This window comes from Polistes fuscatus, unplaced genomic scaffold (genome assembly GCF_010416935.1).
Source record: "Polistes fuscatus isolate 324 unplaced genomic scaffold, CU_Pfus_HIC Scaffold10, whole genome shotgun sequence".
Taxonomy (NCBI): domain Eukaryota; kingdom Metazoa; phylum Arthropoda; class Insecta; order Hymenoptera; family Vespidae; genus Polistes; species Polistes fuscatus.
Window position 1 is genome coordinate 3,024,409 of NW_025112998.1, and position 16,510 is coordinate 3,040,918.

The 16,510-nt window shown below is 33.6% G+C and overlaps 1 protein-coding gene and 1 long non-coding RNA gene across 16 annotated transcripts in view; one reads left to right on the forward strand and one right to left on the reverse strand.

Annotated features, from left to right (window-relative positions):
* The window catches only part of LOC122525885 (tyrosine-protein phosphatase Lar), a 510,813-nt gene that overhangs the window by 165,167 nt on the left and 329,136 nt on the right, over nt 1–16,510 (forward strand). For 14 of the 15 annotated variants that reach the window (XM_043648898.1, XM_043648900.1, XM_043648902.1 and 11 more), the window contains exon 2: nt 6,444–6,479. The gene's annotated coding sequence lies outside the window, so the exon portion shown is untranslated. Of the gene's footprint in view, nt 1–1,128; nt 1,343–6,443; nt 6,480–16,510 lie in introns of those variants that run through there. The other variant, XM_043648899.1, reaches the window with a different exon arrangement.
* On the reverse strand, nt 8,145–10,345 carry LOC122525887. Its single transcript, XR_006305902.1, has 2 exons — nt 9,792–10,345; nt 8,145–8,880 (listed from the first exon to the last, which is right to left on the reverse strand). It is a non-coding gene; the product is annotated as an uncharacterized LOC122525887 (long non-coding RNA).

Here is a 16,510-nt window from a genome sequence, read left to right on the forward strand (position 1 = left end):
CAGTGATAATAACTATAAACACCGTCATACCACCGAGTTTCCTTACTCGTGTTGGTAATGTCTATGTTGTGTATACAAGGTAAAGCAACTCTATGGTTTATCATGTTGGAACTGGCCATGTGATTTGATGCAATTTACAGTACGAATTTACCGACACGAGACGACACATATAAATGATTTCTAACACTGTTACGAATAAACCAATGTACCTATCAATCGATACAACTGACATTTATAAAACGTCAACGTTTTTTTTATAAATATAAAAGAAAAAAATAAAACTATCATTTCCGTCGTATCGAGATTATAAATAATTACTTAATTTTTATTTTCTTACGAATATTAAGCAAGCATTAATAAGATGTAAGCTGAATAAAAAAATGAAACGTTCGTTTCTATAAATGCATAGCAATTTTTCGATTAAGCTTAATCTAATAAGTATATTACTTTACAATGCAAGTAACTGTATATAAATGACTGTTTTATTTTATTCTTTCTTTCTAAATGCAAATAATTAATGAATAATTATTATCTTTAATGAATATTATACATACCTCAGTAAGCATTTCTTCCACCGTCGTGTAATGTTGAACACGTCTGAACGTACCCGCGCTTAGGAATACTTTGAATTCTTTGTCGGTAATCCCAACAATCAACTAGGTCGTATAACAGAAAGTTTCTTTGAAGAAAACTCAGTTGGTTGTCTAGTTACCTGAATTATCGACCTTTTCTTCTCCTTCTCTTCTTCTACTCGCTCGATAAAGTATTACCCACGTTTTCTTGATACGTACGTCATAAGAATTTCTAAGATTACCTGATAAATTTAATCTTAAAAAAACAAATCGAGAACAAAGATATTCACATAAATATTATTCTTATGAAATACAAACGAACATTAGTAAATTCAAAAGTACAAAATTTTGGCGCGAATCGAACGAGGGTAAGGTAACATGTGGTACCAGGTAACGAAAGACGATAGAATGAAGGAAACGAGGAAGGAAAGAGAGAGAAAGAGAGACTAACACAAGCGTAAGAGTGAGAGAGAAAGATATAAGCATCGAGCGAGGGACCAATCAGCGCGTGGCGTCGGGAAATAGCCGCGTGATGACGCGACGTACGCAGGTCCACAACATGGCCGGCTGGAGCCTGGCACCGCCATGGCGACATTCTTGTCACTTTCCTAACAATTCTCTTTTTTATACATTTTCCACGACTTTTTTAAACGGCAACGAGTATTACGTAAAAACAAAGAGTGATAAGTGCGTTGAGGATGTGACAGTGACGATGGGATTTCTTTGACCACGCGGCCAGACGTCTACAAAATAATACGAAGAAAGTGCAAGTGAGTGTCTGTCTCTCTCTCTCTCCCTCTCTCTCTCTCTCTCTCTCCCTCTCTCTCTCTCTCCCTCTCATTCGTTCGTTCGCTCGCTCTCGTGCACGCACGCACTCCAACGCGACTTCTAACTTGGAATATGCATTGTTTAGAAAATCCTTCCCAAACATAACCTCATTTTTTCGATGCATTTTACTCTTCATTCATATACTTGTATTTTCAAAACAAAAAATTATGAATGAATGAATTACGTCAGAACAAAAAAGCATCTCTGATCAAGTCTAACCTCTTTTCCTTACAACACACTCGCATATTTCCTTTAACTTGCATTTGTTTTCCATTCAAAAAATTCTATTCTTGAATCAAAACAATCCTCTTGCGTCAATACAAGTATACAACGTGATGATTAATATGTGTATTATCTATCGTTACTCGACAAGTGGTTGATTCTTCATACACACACATATACATAGATCCAGATAGGATATAAATACATATATTTGAGTTATTTAACACGTGTGTATAGAAATGTATATATATGTGTATTTTGATCAGAAACGAGAGTGAGTGATCAAGTGTGAGTGGGAATGTAGCGTGTGTGAGAGAGAAAGAGAGAGAAGAAGAAGTGCGCGCGAATAGAAGAAGCGTGGTTGCTGCATACGTGTGTGTGTATCAGTTGCATGTAACCACTACACACGCATATACACATGTACACATATATGTATATGCAGTAAATAGAGTAAGATTGTCGATTGTTTACGCGATTTGAGTCCCTCGCGTACGTTAGGCTCGGTCGTTGACGCGGCCGGTGAATAAACCAAACGTCGTTATGGCAACACATATGTGCATGTGTGGATACACGTTTAGCACACGTGTATAGTAAATGCGTAAGCGTGTCTCTCTCTCTCTCTCTTTATTTCTTTCTTTCTCTACTATCCGTTTGACTCCTCGTGGTCGTTGGTCGTGTCGTCGTTAGCCTTCTGTCGTGTTCTTCGTCTAACAATCAGAGTAGCCCTTTCTCTCTCTCTTGCGTGCACGACAACAGCTGGAGGAGAACGAATCGCGGCCACGCCAGGAACACTGCACGTACGGCACGCGTCCTCCCCCTTCTCCCTCTTTACCCCCTTCACCACCACCTTCTCTTCCTCTTTCTCTTTCTTATACCTTCTCCCTTCGTTCCTCTTTAGTCCTCCTCCCTTCCCGCTTCTATACCTAATCGTTGGTTGTCGCAGTACGCCGCCTACGCGTTAGAGATCGTTCGAACGATCGAACACACGTTTTCGATCAATTTTATATGTATGTGCAGTAAGTGTCCTTTAAAATTGTATGCCGTTACGTTTAATACATTTTTATTTGAAAATTATTGATATAATGTGATTAGAATGAAGACAATTTAGAAAGAAATACATTAATATATTTTAAATATACATGTAACTCGAAAATATTAATTAGACAAATATGAAAGTAATGTACAGAAAACGTCTGTTCCTTCGTACATGTTGGTATTTTATTAGATGAAAATATTAACTTATTGTTAGGGCAGGAACGTTAAAACGAATATATTTTAAGTGATTGGTAATTAATCGAAGGAAATGTATATTATAGTCCAGTAGGATGAAGGATTCAGTCCTCTTTGAAATCGATGGCTCATTATCTTCTATACAAGTCAATTAATATATTTGATATATTTTGTTGATTGTTCTGCAGTAAGAATGCATAGAAATACGTAAAACTTATAGCAGAATATGCAAAATATATACTACATACGAAAATTCGCAATCTATTATTGTTATTTCTTTGGAAAGTCATACAAACAAAAATCAATAAAAGTAATTTGATCGACTTTCATAGATGACAATTAGACAGTCTAACAGTGAATTTCGAAGAAGAAGGTAGTTCCTACTTATACTCCGTGTTTTTAAACTACAATTTACGTTTTTTTTCGATTAATTTATAATCATTTAAAATACATCGTACATTCTAATGTACTTTATTAATATTTTCATTTGTTTAAACTAACATACATTTTTTTTTTAAATGTTTAATTTAAACTAAAGAAAGAAGAAGAAGAAGACATTTTTTTTTAACTTTCCAGCCTGGCGATGACGTTGATTTAGAAATTTTTATCTAATAAAATAGATCGAAATTGTTTTATCATTCGAAGTATGTTAATAGATATAAAATATTTAAACAAATGTATAATTAATATCCTTTTATTGATAGACTGCATTTATATGACGTTCCGAAGGAAGAAATTCTATTTATTACAGGTATTATTTTGGTTATACACATGCGTAACCGTCTAAACGTCATGTAAACAACAATCAACTAAAGAAATTTAATCGGCTTTCATAGAGAACAATGAAACAGTCTAACAGTGGATTTCGAAGAGGGAGGTAGTTCCTACTTATACTCCATGTTTTTAAACTACAATTCACGTTTTTTTTCGATTATTTAATAATCATTTAAAATACATCGAACATACTAATGTACTTTATTAATATTTTCATTTGTTTAAACTAACATACATTTTTTTATAACGTTCCAGTCCGGTGATGACGTTGATTTAGAAATTTTTATCTAATAAAATAGATCGAAATTGTTTTATCATTCGAAGTATGTTAATAGATATAAAATATTTAAACAAATGTATAATTAATATCCTTTTATTGATAGATAGCATTTATATGACGTTCCGAAGGAAGAAATTCTATTTATTACGAGTATTATTTTGGTTATGCACATGCGTAACCGTCTAAACGTCATGTAAACAACAATCAACAAAAGAAATTTAATCGGCTTTCATAGGGAACAATGAAACAGTCTAACAGTGGATTTCGAAGAGGAAGGTAGTTCCTACTTATACTCCGTGTTTTTAAACTACAATTTACGTTTTTTTTTCGATTAATTAATAATCATTTATGGTATATCGAACATTCTAATTTTGTATTTTATTAATATTAAGATTGTTTAAATTTATTGTAAAATGCTTCGATCGGACTTTCACTTGTTTATTGTTTGTTATTTGTTTAATGAATCTATTTAATTATCGATCGTTGAATATAATATAATGTTTTATATACTTACGCATACTATTAACTTCTTTATATTGTTAATTTTGTTTGAAAAAGAAAATCCTCAAGAACGTCGTGGTTTCTTTCTTTATAGATGACGAAAAGTTCGATCGTTGCAATTCTCCTATTCCTCTTCCCTCCTCCTCCTCCTTGAAAATCTCAATGGAAGAAAATTCTCTTGAATTGGATACACTACTACTACTTCTATTACCACTATCAGCAATGTTACTATCAGTATTACTATTATCATCCTCCCTCCCTTTCGTTTTTTTTCCTCTCACTCCCTACTTTACCGTTTGCGTTTTTACGGTACGAAGAAAAGGCATTCGATCGATCGTTCGCACACTCGTCGTCGATTCGATCGTCCAATGGAAAATCTCTTCGTTTGCTTTCGTTCAGAATTTTTTTTCGTGAGAACGAGAAAATGCGAAGCTGTTTCATTTTGGCGACACCTTTCCGCTACACAATACATATACATATACATATCCTTATTTACGTGTAGGTATGTATGTATGTACAAAATCGAAATTGAAAATTCTTTCTTATTTCAGCTATTTTTTATTCTCAGTTTATAGAAATAAACACTAAATTAAAATCAATAAGGAATGATGCATATTATTCTTTGATAATATTTTAATGATATTCATATTATTTCTTTTATCTTTAATTTATATTTTTTACTCTTAAAAATAAGATTTGAACCACCCTACGTGGGTTGGGGTAGAAAAATCTTGAACCTTGCAGAGAAAAAGTTTTCGTTAAAAATAAAATTTCGTTGAAATTTATCCTTGATTATTAGTTAAACTAATACACCCTCATAATTAGTGTAATATATATTTTTAATTACCGTATATTGATAAAGTAATTAACATACATATACGAATCTAATAATTTATCAATATAAGTTAATTACGCTATCAGTATACATATTAAATTAATTACTTTATCAATAAAAAATGTATACACACAGAAATTGATTAGCGAGTACTTACGTGTATTCGTGTTAGTGTATGCACAAATGCATGCGGAGAAAATGAGTTTATTTCTTTTCAGTTTCATTTTCTTAGTCTTAAAACATAGCATATAACACGCGATAGACTTTATCGTCTTATAAAATCGTAGCAGTTACTGCTATACCGTTCCCCCCCATTTTCTCAACGTTTCAATTACCTTCCGGCACATGCTTGCAAGATATGTATAATAAAAGACGAGAAGCGAATACGAATCGGATCCAAGCAAGCTACGAGACGAAATCGTGAAAGGGAGGAAGAGGGGGAGGGGTGGGAAAGGGAGTTATACGTGTAATGTTACCTCGGAGACGGTTGATTCCATACTACGTACGTTTCTCGTCTTTGTATATATGATACGTACTTGTCGATATAGATGTCGTGTTTACATTTTCGAAAAATGTTTCTTCTAGTAAACTTTGACGACGAGATCTAGCAACGACCATAGATAAACAGTCTGTCTTTGTCCTCCGAATCGTTCGTATCGTCGAGATTATAGGTGCGATATACGTATGTACGTACGTAAAATTTATTCGAGTATCTTATCACGCAGTTATTTCCTTTCGAATCTTATGAGAATCTAAATTGGGGGAATGGGATTCGTATTTTATAAAAGTATTACATATTTAAATTTATTTAATCGTTGTATATGAAATCCGAGAGTTATAACAATATTTATTTATTTTTTTAATATATTAATCTATACATTTCGTTGTGAAATTATTTAGAGATTTTTAGACTGTTCTTTATTACAAATTTATATGACATCACATTTTGAGATCAAATTAATATATTTTAATATAATTATAAATATATGTATAAAGATAGAAATATGTACATTTATTTTTTATAGGAATTTAAATAAATATGTTTTATTGTATAAATAATAGAATTTTTAGAAAATGTTAGGTTGTTCGGAGAGTAATTTTGTTTTTTTTTTTAATAGAAAGTATTATAAGAGAGTTGAGTTTTTAACAATTAGTTTTTCTTAAACATTAATTAATTAAATTTTTGAATTTTTGATTACAGGACTGATCAACCAACGATCGAATCTTTTAATCACAGGTGCGTACCTATCATACACAATCATCCCTTAGGTTTGGGGGATGCAAGTTTATCTAAATGTATCAACGTATTGCATGTATGTATGTACATTCATTTTCTATTTAACCTCTTCGTCATTATTATATTTCTTTTTTTCTCGTACGTTAACAAAAAAACTTACGTTTCAGTTACGTTTAAATTAGCATCAAATTCAAATCAATCGTTTTATCTTATATCAATCGTCACGTTCGTTTATTTCGTCGACAAACATTTGTTTTCTTTCGCAGAATCATTCAATTTATTTTTCTGCGCATACACGAATACCTAAAAAACCATATTATTAAGATGAAATAATACAGGAAATATTTGTAATACTTATGATAGAATATTTTATTTGAATTTCATTTCATTCGTTTGTAATTTTCTCTTTCTCAAAAAAAAAAAAAGAGAAAAGAAAATTTCTATGATTTAATTAAAATTTCTCAGTCATTGAAATGAAATCATTAAAGAATAATTATAAAAAATAATTATTAAAAGTATTAATCGTTTGTATGTGATTATAGATATCGAAGAGAAAAATGAAATAAATGAAATGATTTTGTTATTTATATATCTTTAAATAAGTCTATTTATATGTCGATTGTTTAGCGTATATAACGCTTTTTAAGTCGACAAGATAAGTTTTAACCACAAAGAAGACGATATACACGGTATGTGCATTCGTAATTTATACACACATGTACGTAAACGCATACACATGTGCAACGATAAAAGAGGGTATCAATTATCTAACAATAAAGTTACGGGACTTTGAACGTGTACACGTGGTACTATGCATCTCTTTCTCTTTTGTGTATATGGTGTTGTATGCACGTATGAATGGATATGTGCAACATAAACAATCTTTCGTCCTTTTCGAATACGCCCGCATGCTTTTTTACAACCAACAGCTTTTGTTTCATTGTTGTTTTATCTTCTCCTTTTTTTCGTTTGACGTATACACTTTGTTTCTTTTAAAAAAAAAAAAAGAAAAAAAAAGAATAGAAAAAGAAGAAAGAAGAAAGGAGAAAAAAGAAAAAATTTCACTCAACGAACGTTCATGGTTCTTCATAAATATCGTGCGTACGCGCACGAACGCATATTTTATTACACATTCATATACACTAACACACGCACAATATGCGCGTAAATAGCGTAATCGTTCCGATAGATGCCAAAGTTGAAGTTTTATTTTTTTTCCTTTTTTTTTTTTTGAATTTTCAACGAGGTAGCATAAAAAGAAAGAATGTAAAATTTAATACATAAATTTTCCCTTCTTTTATTACAAATTATTTCGCCAAAGTGATTTTTGGTTGTTTTTGAAATGCATCTATCGGGAATAAAAAACCATCTATTTTCCGATATTTCGTATCGTCAATTTTTGCACGATTTCTCTCTCTCTCTCTCGTTCGTTTACATCACACATATTTTATAATATTATTCATGTTTTTTTCCTTCTCTTTCTTTCTTTTATTTTTTTTTTTTTTTAAACACGATAATATTATAGAATCGCTCTCGTCCGATGCACAATTTTTATTTTAAAACATTATCGCCATACGAAGATAGGAAAGAGAACGTCATTTGAACGATCGTCGTTGATCATGCACGTTGACGCGTTGTTTTATCATCCCTCGTGAATGCACATTATTTTTCTCAGCTATAGCACAGATTTTATTGTTCAAACGCACATATAGTTAGTATTACATATTAATTATATGTTACATGTCATTTATTTGATCTATCATAATTCGACGTTGTCACACCTATCTTTTCTGATTCCTGCGAATTTTATTCATCGTAAAAAGAATGCGTGGCCGGAAGTGTGCACGAGTTTGATTCTCGAGCGGTACGATTTAATTAATGAAATGAAATTTAAGATTCTCCTCTTGGAATTTCCTATTTTTTTTAATTATTCGTATCAATTAAGAAACACAAGACTCTTATCATTGGAGAATAAAATGAAAGGAAATAAAATATATTCGTCGTCATTATTCTTATTTATTTTTACCAATATCCAGTTTACGAATGATAAAATCAGATAATTGCATCGAAGAGATGTAATCCTTTTATTTTCTCTTATTATTATTATTTGTTTTCTTTTGTTTGTTTAATTTACATTTTCGAGGGTTGTACAAAAAATTGGATCCTACAGCTAATATAAGAAAATAGGGTTCAAGTTCTTCATTACCCACGTGATCCTCGTACCGACTGTTTCATCCCCTCTGCTTTACCGACGAGCTTGTCGTGCTTGTAGGGAACATCTCGTCTGTACTAACGGGTGAAGGTAAGTTTCTCCGGTATACGTAAATTGTACTGTGATTTTACCATTTATCGGAATATTCCATTAATAAACAAAACTCAAACCATCGTTATCTGCATTATCCTGCTTGGAGAAAACTGCTGTTCTTATTTATTAACTTAAGATCATTCGTGTTGAAAATAATGATTACTTTAATATAATAATAAAATGATTCATTGAAAAGAAAGAGAAAGAAAATGATTAGTTATCGTTATCGAGAAATATATATTTAATAATAATTAGGGAGGAAATTATAAGAGTCTATGAAATATTTGATAACGAGTTAGCTGTTATCTATGTTTCTGTCAACATAATTAATCACCGCTGTCTTTATCTCTCCATTTAATAAAGAGAGAAAGAGTAAAAAAAGATAAAAGAAATAGAAGAGAAATAGAGAGAAACAGAGAGAGGGAGAGAGAAGAAGAAGAAGATAACAAAGGTATCTTCGCTTAACGAGTAGACGAGTACAAAGTTTCAGAAACATTAAGAAGATAAAAAGGGCGTTGTTGTGACGTCCGAATAATACCTAGAATATGTAGTTATGCTTTAGCCTTATGATTAATTACACTTTATGGGCTTCTCGTGCCAAAGCTCGGCTTGCTTATGTACTCGTCGAAGAGGAGGGGTTAGCTGTTTCGCGTTTGTTTGAGTCTATGGGAGTGAAAAAAATTTGCAAAAGGGTGAACCAAAGAGTGGACGAGTGGGAGTGGATGAGTGGGAGTGGAAAGGGGGATAAGGGATGGGGGAGGAATAGGGAATGGTTAGAAGGGTGTTCTCACGAAGTAGTAGATCGAGCAGTAAGGGAGAGTTAGACGTTGGGTTACACGCGAGCAAACTTCCGACCACGAGAAAGTATTTTTAATCACTCGATAACTCGTTCGGTGCCAGCACGATGTCCCCAACTCTTTTTAACATGCCTTCTACTCTGTCTCTCTTTCTCTCTCTCTCTTTTTCTCTTTTTCTCTCTCCTAGATAATTATCCATAATTGGATTACCGTTTCTCTTTTCGTATGTTTTCCCACGAAGTTGAAACTCATTAAGGTTACTTCTCGAACGTTATTACGTATAGTAGTGACCAGCTAATGGAGTGGAATCCTTGCTAAGTGTAGCCTTCATTCTGTTGCAATTAATTTTACCAAATAAAGGTAGACAAAAAGGGAATTGGAGGAGAGGTAGGGAGGGAGTGAAGAGGTGAAATAGTTTGTCGAAATTGAGAATTACATTGCGTGATTAATTACATTATTTGATAGTTTGGTAATATTATCAGAAACCATGATTGAATACATTGAACTCTTGTTCGTTGGTCGTTTGATAAAATGTTGAGAATCGTGATGTTGTATATTTCAAAGGACTCATTGGTGTATACATTTATGTATGTATAGATGTAGTTGCGTACAAATCGTATCGAATATCATTAAAAAAGTTATAAGTTATAACTTTGAGTTAGGAAAGTTAGAAAAAGGTTTCAATCGTTGAGAGATTTTGAAGTATCGATACCAAAAAGAAAAGAGAAAAAGGAAAAGAAACAGGAAGAAGAAGAAGGAAAAGAAGAAGAAGAAGAACTTGTAAATATTAGAAGATATTTTATGTAAATATTATATCGTATCTATCGCTAGAATTATTGAAAGTTTTGATCACAAAATTTCAATATTTGACGTGTTTAAAGAAAGTAATAATCGATGTAAGAAAAAAATAGGAAGACGCGTGTAAGAAGATAGAAATCTCTGTTCTTTGGGTAAATCCGGCTAAGGAAAAAGGAAAAGTGAGAGAGAAAGAAGTCGTGGTGGATCAGAGAGAGAGATAGAGATAGAGATAGAGAGAGAGGAAAAAGGGATCCGATAATCGATCATGCGACCCGGTGACTTCATTGACGTGCCGGATGAAAAGCAGAAAACTAAGAAGACTTCTACCATCGACAATCGCTCCCGTACACGAAGCTTCCTCATTTGCTCGGTTCATTTGACGACGTGCCTCGGTGTTGTTCCTTTTCCTTGGTTCCCGTCAATGTCGTTGTCCTCCTTTTTCCTCCTCGTCTCTTCTCTCTTCTCTCTTCGTTTCTTCATTCACCACTTTGACCCTTCGTAAATTCCTGAACGTAGCTAGACCGTTCCTGTCACCTAATTGAACCTAATCGAAGCTTCCGCACCACGTTCAATCTTTTACTCTCCCTTTCTTTCTCTCTCTCTCTCTCTCTTTCTTTTTTCTCTTATGGTGGACACGTTTTTCTTCTGATTCCCTGCAATTCATCGATTCGTTTCTTCCCTTTTTTCTTCATCCGACTAGTTAAGAATCGTCGATCAGTTGTAAAAAGTCACTTTGCACCTTTCTTACGGGATTTTCGTTCAATCCTTTTTATTATTATTATTATTATTATTATTGCATCGATCATATCTGTAAAATATATTTCTTTGTTAGTTTTCACATTATATCATTACGTTCGCGTTTGCATTTGTGCGTATGAAATTTAATAAAAATTACGAAGAAAGAGACGTTATAAAAATATAAGAAAATAGAAGCATAAAAGAAAGAAAGAAAGAAAGAAAGAAAATAAGAAAATAATAGTATAAGATGGAAAAGCAAAAGCAACGAAAGAGACACATAATAAGGTTAAATAGCATAGTTCGACAAATTTCTTTAAAAACACTTGGCAGCTTCTTAATTTCGTGGATGACCTTAATAAAAAAAAAAAAAAGAAAAAGAAAAAGTACATTTCGCGTCGTACCGTGGCAGTGAAGACGAAAAGCTAGGCGACTTTTCTTCTTGCCTCCTGAACATTTTCCTCAACCGGTGAAGTTCTCATAGAAAGAGAGACGGACAGAGATAGAGATAGTGAAAGAAAGTAAGGATGAAAGTAAGGGGTGGAAGAAAAGAGTGGAGGAGTAGTAGTGGTCATGAGTGAAAGAGAGAAAGAAAGAAAGAAAGAAAGAAGAGAACATACAGGGTGGGAAGTAACTGACCGCAAAAGTGACGTGGGACTTTCTTTTTTATTTCTTTCTCGTTTTACTTCTTTTTATATATATATTTTTTTTCTTCTTTTTTTTTTTTTTTATTTCTCTTTTCTTTTTCTCAGAGACCTCATTCGTTCATTAGACTCGACTCGTGCAACACGCTCGCTTCCCAAGCTGTTTTCTCTCTCTCTCTCTCTCTTTCTCTCTCTTTCTATTTTTTTTTTTCTTTTTCTTTCTGTCCTCAGTTTTCTCCGACCATGTTACAAGCCCCTTTCTCCATTTTTCCCTTTTCTATTTCTCTACCCTTTACCTTCTTTCTCGTTTCTACGGTACCTTTCTCTACCACTCCAGTAGTAGCCTCTTGTTCTTATTGTTAGTTTGTCTTTTTCCTTCCACTCTTGGTCAGCCGAGTACAAAATTAGACATTTGAAAGAGCATTCTTGTCTGTGTTCAAGCGTGCTTCTCTACCACCACCCCCCCCTCACCCTTTCCCTTACTCCTTTCTCTCTCTTTCTCTCTCTCTCTCTCTTTCTCTATGTTTGCGTCATAACCACATACATCCTCTCACGATTTTTTTAACGAATATTTTCCTACTACAAACTCTGGCAAATAATACCATTCTGCTTGCTACTACTACTACTACTACACGCGTGTAAAGATGCATTTGAAAAATAATACTTATTATGAAGCCCGGATGATTGTTTTAACCCTTCCATTATCATCCATAATTATTAAATTACAGTCTTGATTTTACAAGTCGTTAGCTTACAAAACTAGTTTTTTTTTTGTAGGTTTCATAACTAGTATAAATGTTTGTATTTTTCCTTTCTCTGTGTTTTATATCTTTCTTTTTTAATAATTTATTATTATATTAGTTTCGCAAACGCGCAATGGGCGTTGATAGAAGCATGAATAAATATTACCAATTGTAAATGATCGTTTAAATTATTTCATTATTACAGAGTAATTATACTACAAAATGCTTTACCGATTTTACCGAATGTCGAGTATGCGTTTACGATAAACAGGAACGAGAATTGTAAGAATTTGTTCTCGTTTTCTTTTTTTTTCCTTTTTTGATTCTATTTCTTTCTATTTCTCTCTCTTTTTTTTTAATTTAATATTAGTTCCACAAACGCAATGGGCGTTGATAGAAGCAACGTTTTTAATGAAGGAAGTATCGCGTGTGAAGTGTCGAGAAACGAACCAACGAAGTTTACGACTTTGCAATTTCTCTCCTTTTTTTCTTCTTCTATTTCTCTTTGTATCGCGAAAGAAAGAGAAAGAGAGAAAGAGAGAGTGGTATGGTACTTAAAAGAAACGGAAATTAAAATCTTGTCAGTGTGGAATATTAAGAGTATTACGAGATTCTTCTTCTTTATCTCTCTCTCTCTCTCTTCTACGTGTCTTTGGCGAACAGGAAGAGATCGGAAAAGAAATGAAAAGAAAAGTGAGATAAACGAAGACAGAGAGAGAGAGAGAGAAAAAAAATAGACTATAAATCTATCACACGCGAAGCATAATTTTTTGTTGTTACTCGAACGTCTTTACTCTTTAATATTCATTCTTGAACAATTTCTATACGTTTAATTGATAGAATTTGATTAGAAAATCTTCGCCATATGGTGATTGTATGGTGGATCCGTTATAAAAGAGAATTTGTCATAGAATAAATTTGAAAGAATATATTATAAGAATTAAAGATATTTTTTTGTTTGCTCGGTTAAATTCACTTTTATATGAAAGCAAAGAAAAATCAACTTTTGATTTATTACTCAAAGCTATGCAAACCACCCTCGTATATTATTTAGAAAAATGTTAAAGGAGGAGGGAGGGGTGGGATGCGATATAACGAGAGAGCAGATAGGTCGAATTATCGCTTAAATGCGTTGAAACTGTTTTTTTCGTTCGCAAAAGTAAACGTATCAGCCGTTATTATCATTCACAACCATGTTCCTCTTTCCCTAACTTCGTCATCGTCCATTTCTATTTTCTCTTCTATCGAGTCCTTTTTCCGCATCCTTTTTTTTTTATCTTTATATTCGTCCTCCCAGTTAATCTTCCACTTCTTCTATCGTATTCCTCCCTCGTAGAGCTTTTTCACCCCGTACCCCCCCTCCTCTGGCCCCTTTTTTTCTCCCATTCCTGCCGCCAACCCACACCCTCTTTACCTCTACGCTTACCGCGGTAATTAATTAAAGAACGTCCAGGAGATAGGGCGAGAGTACGACGCACCGAGAAAAAATATTTGCCAAAGTTTGGCCGTTTTTCAGGGTCCACGGGACCGCGGACTTGCTCGGCACCATTACGGTCGTTCTCGTTTAGATATTAATCGACGATTTTCCTGCCATTCGTGCCGATCCCTTCTTCTTCTTCGAAGTCCAGTCGTTCAGAAAATAAAATAATTATTTATTGCTATAAATATATATATTAGATTATATTTTTTATTCGTTTCCTTTTTTTTTTTTTTTAATATTCTCGTTCGTCTTTTTCATTTATACGAAAATAAATTGAGAATAAGATTTCGACTTAACGTTTTATTCGGTTCAATTCGTCGCATATATAATATTTATAATATTTTATATATTATTCGCGTATTCTTCTTGTTTTATCATAATGTATATAAATAAATGAATAATTAAAAAGGAAGAAAAAAATATGGGGGGGGGGGGCTTCAGGTGTGGGGAGGAGTGAGGGAAAAAGTTGTAAGAATTCTCGTGGGCGATCGAGAGACGATATTCTCCCAAGTGAAATACGTGGAAATACATACGCTGAAGCACAGTTTTAACGAACTTGTGAAAACAAAATACATCGCGAAAATTAAAATCCTTACTATTAATCCACCGGGGCTAGATATGGATAACATAGGAAAAAGGGGAGGAGAGGTATAGGAAGAGGAAGAGGAGGAGGAGGAGGAGGAGGTGGGGTGGTGGATTGTGGTGGAGAGGGTGGAGAGGATGCTTTCACGTCGATTATTTTTTTCGCGTATTAAATTCGGGATGTTACGAGAAAGTAATCTCTTTCCTCTCGTAAGATTAAACACGAACCATTATTTGATCATCCAAAAACTGGGCCGCAGGCTATTGTTACGGAATTTCTACGCTCGCAATTTCAACTCTCGCCGCTGTAAATTTTCCAACTGCGAAGCCCTGTTCCGCCGTTCCTCGTATCATCCTCTCTCTCTCTCTCTCTCTGGTTCTCTCTCGTTTTCTCTTTTTCTGACCCCAACGATGTTCTCTACGAGTCGTCGAGTATTTTCATGTATGTATGTATGTACGATTCGTTGTTAGATATCACGAGCAACCGGTCGTTTCCCCATCGTCGATTTCACCATTGAGAATTTTCCCGACAATATATTTCACTAACAAAATAGTTACTTTGGTCAGCTTCTTTTAAGCTTAACGATTTTACGACTACGTGTATTCAACGTTTTCGTTATAGAACTTTGTAGTTAGTAAAATTTTAACAGATAGCTACCTATTTTATTGGTTATTTAACATGACCGTTTAAATTTGGATTTTTACAATTATTATAGAAAAATATAAGAGTATAAAGATTATTACGATATACATATATATATTTTTGTTAGAGAATTTGTAGAAAATTTGTAATATTAAAAGCAACGGGAGAAAGTTTTTATAACGGAATGAAAGATTAGTTAAAAATATAATATTTAGTGGTTACTATAGAGTACTCTCTTAGTTTGGTGATAGATAATCAAACGGACCGTGAAATTCGTTGATAAAGGATTACATAGATTACAGGAAAGGGTTCGAGTTTATGTAGTACTTAGAAAATAGCTACCATCTATGGGACCCCATTTAATCGTCCTACTTCGACGAAACACGTTGACATATGTACGAGAACTACTAACTAGTCGTGTTTCTCCGAAAACGTATTGATCTATTCGAACATTACGCTATTCGTGTATACGTGTGCATGTGTTTGCGTGTGTATGTGTGTATATATTTGCTTGTGTATACGCGAAACCTCGATAAACTTCCTGCAGCCGCGAGATGATCCGTGAACGAAGTGACTCATCTGAAATTAGTGTCAATTAATTTGTTTGAACTTGAAATTATCTTATCTAGCCGATCAATGTGAAAATTTATCTCGTAAAGAGTAGTAAAATTATGATTGGAACGACGAGAAGCCGAGGAAAAATTCGGGATTTTTGATTTTCTTTTTTTCCGGGGGGTGAAAAACAAACGAAGAGACTGTTCGGAGTAAATTTACTGAAACCTGGACGAATTTAAAATAGTAGAAAGGGTGTATGGATCTAAAGGGGAATTCGCGAGCTAACTCGGAGAATGCGTTTTCTCTGGCCCTTTTCGTAGGGATGTTACAGGAAGGAGAAAGGATCTCTAGTCAGTTGGTAAGTGCGGGCATCCATCTTACCACCGACCGCACCCACCCTTCGTAGACACTCCGGAAACTGTATTCGGCTTTCTTTCCCCCTTTCGTGCTTCGTCGTCTACATACATACACACATACAAACTTAACTTCTACGTAATACGTTAATCCAAAAATGCAGTCGAATTTTTCTAACAATTTTTTCTTCCGAAAGGGAAAACAAAACTAACGAAAAAAATAAGAGAAGAGAAAGAAATGAAAAATAAATATATATATATATACGCAAAATTCGTCGTCCGTTTAAAATCGCGAAAAGAAGAAAAACGCGAAAAAATAAAAAGAGAAAAAGAAAAAGAAAAAAAAAGGAAGAATGACGTCAACGAATCGAGCAGTTGGAAAAGTAGGGGTAAAAA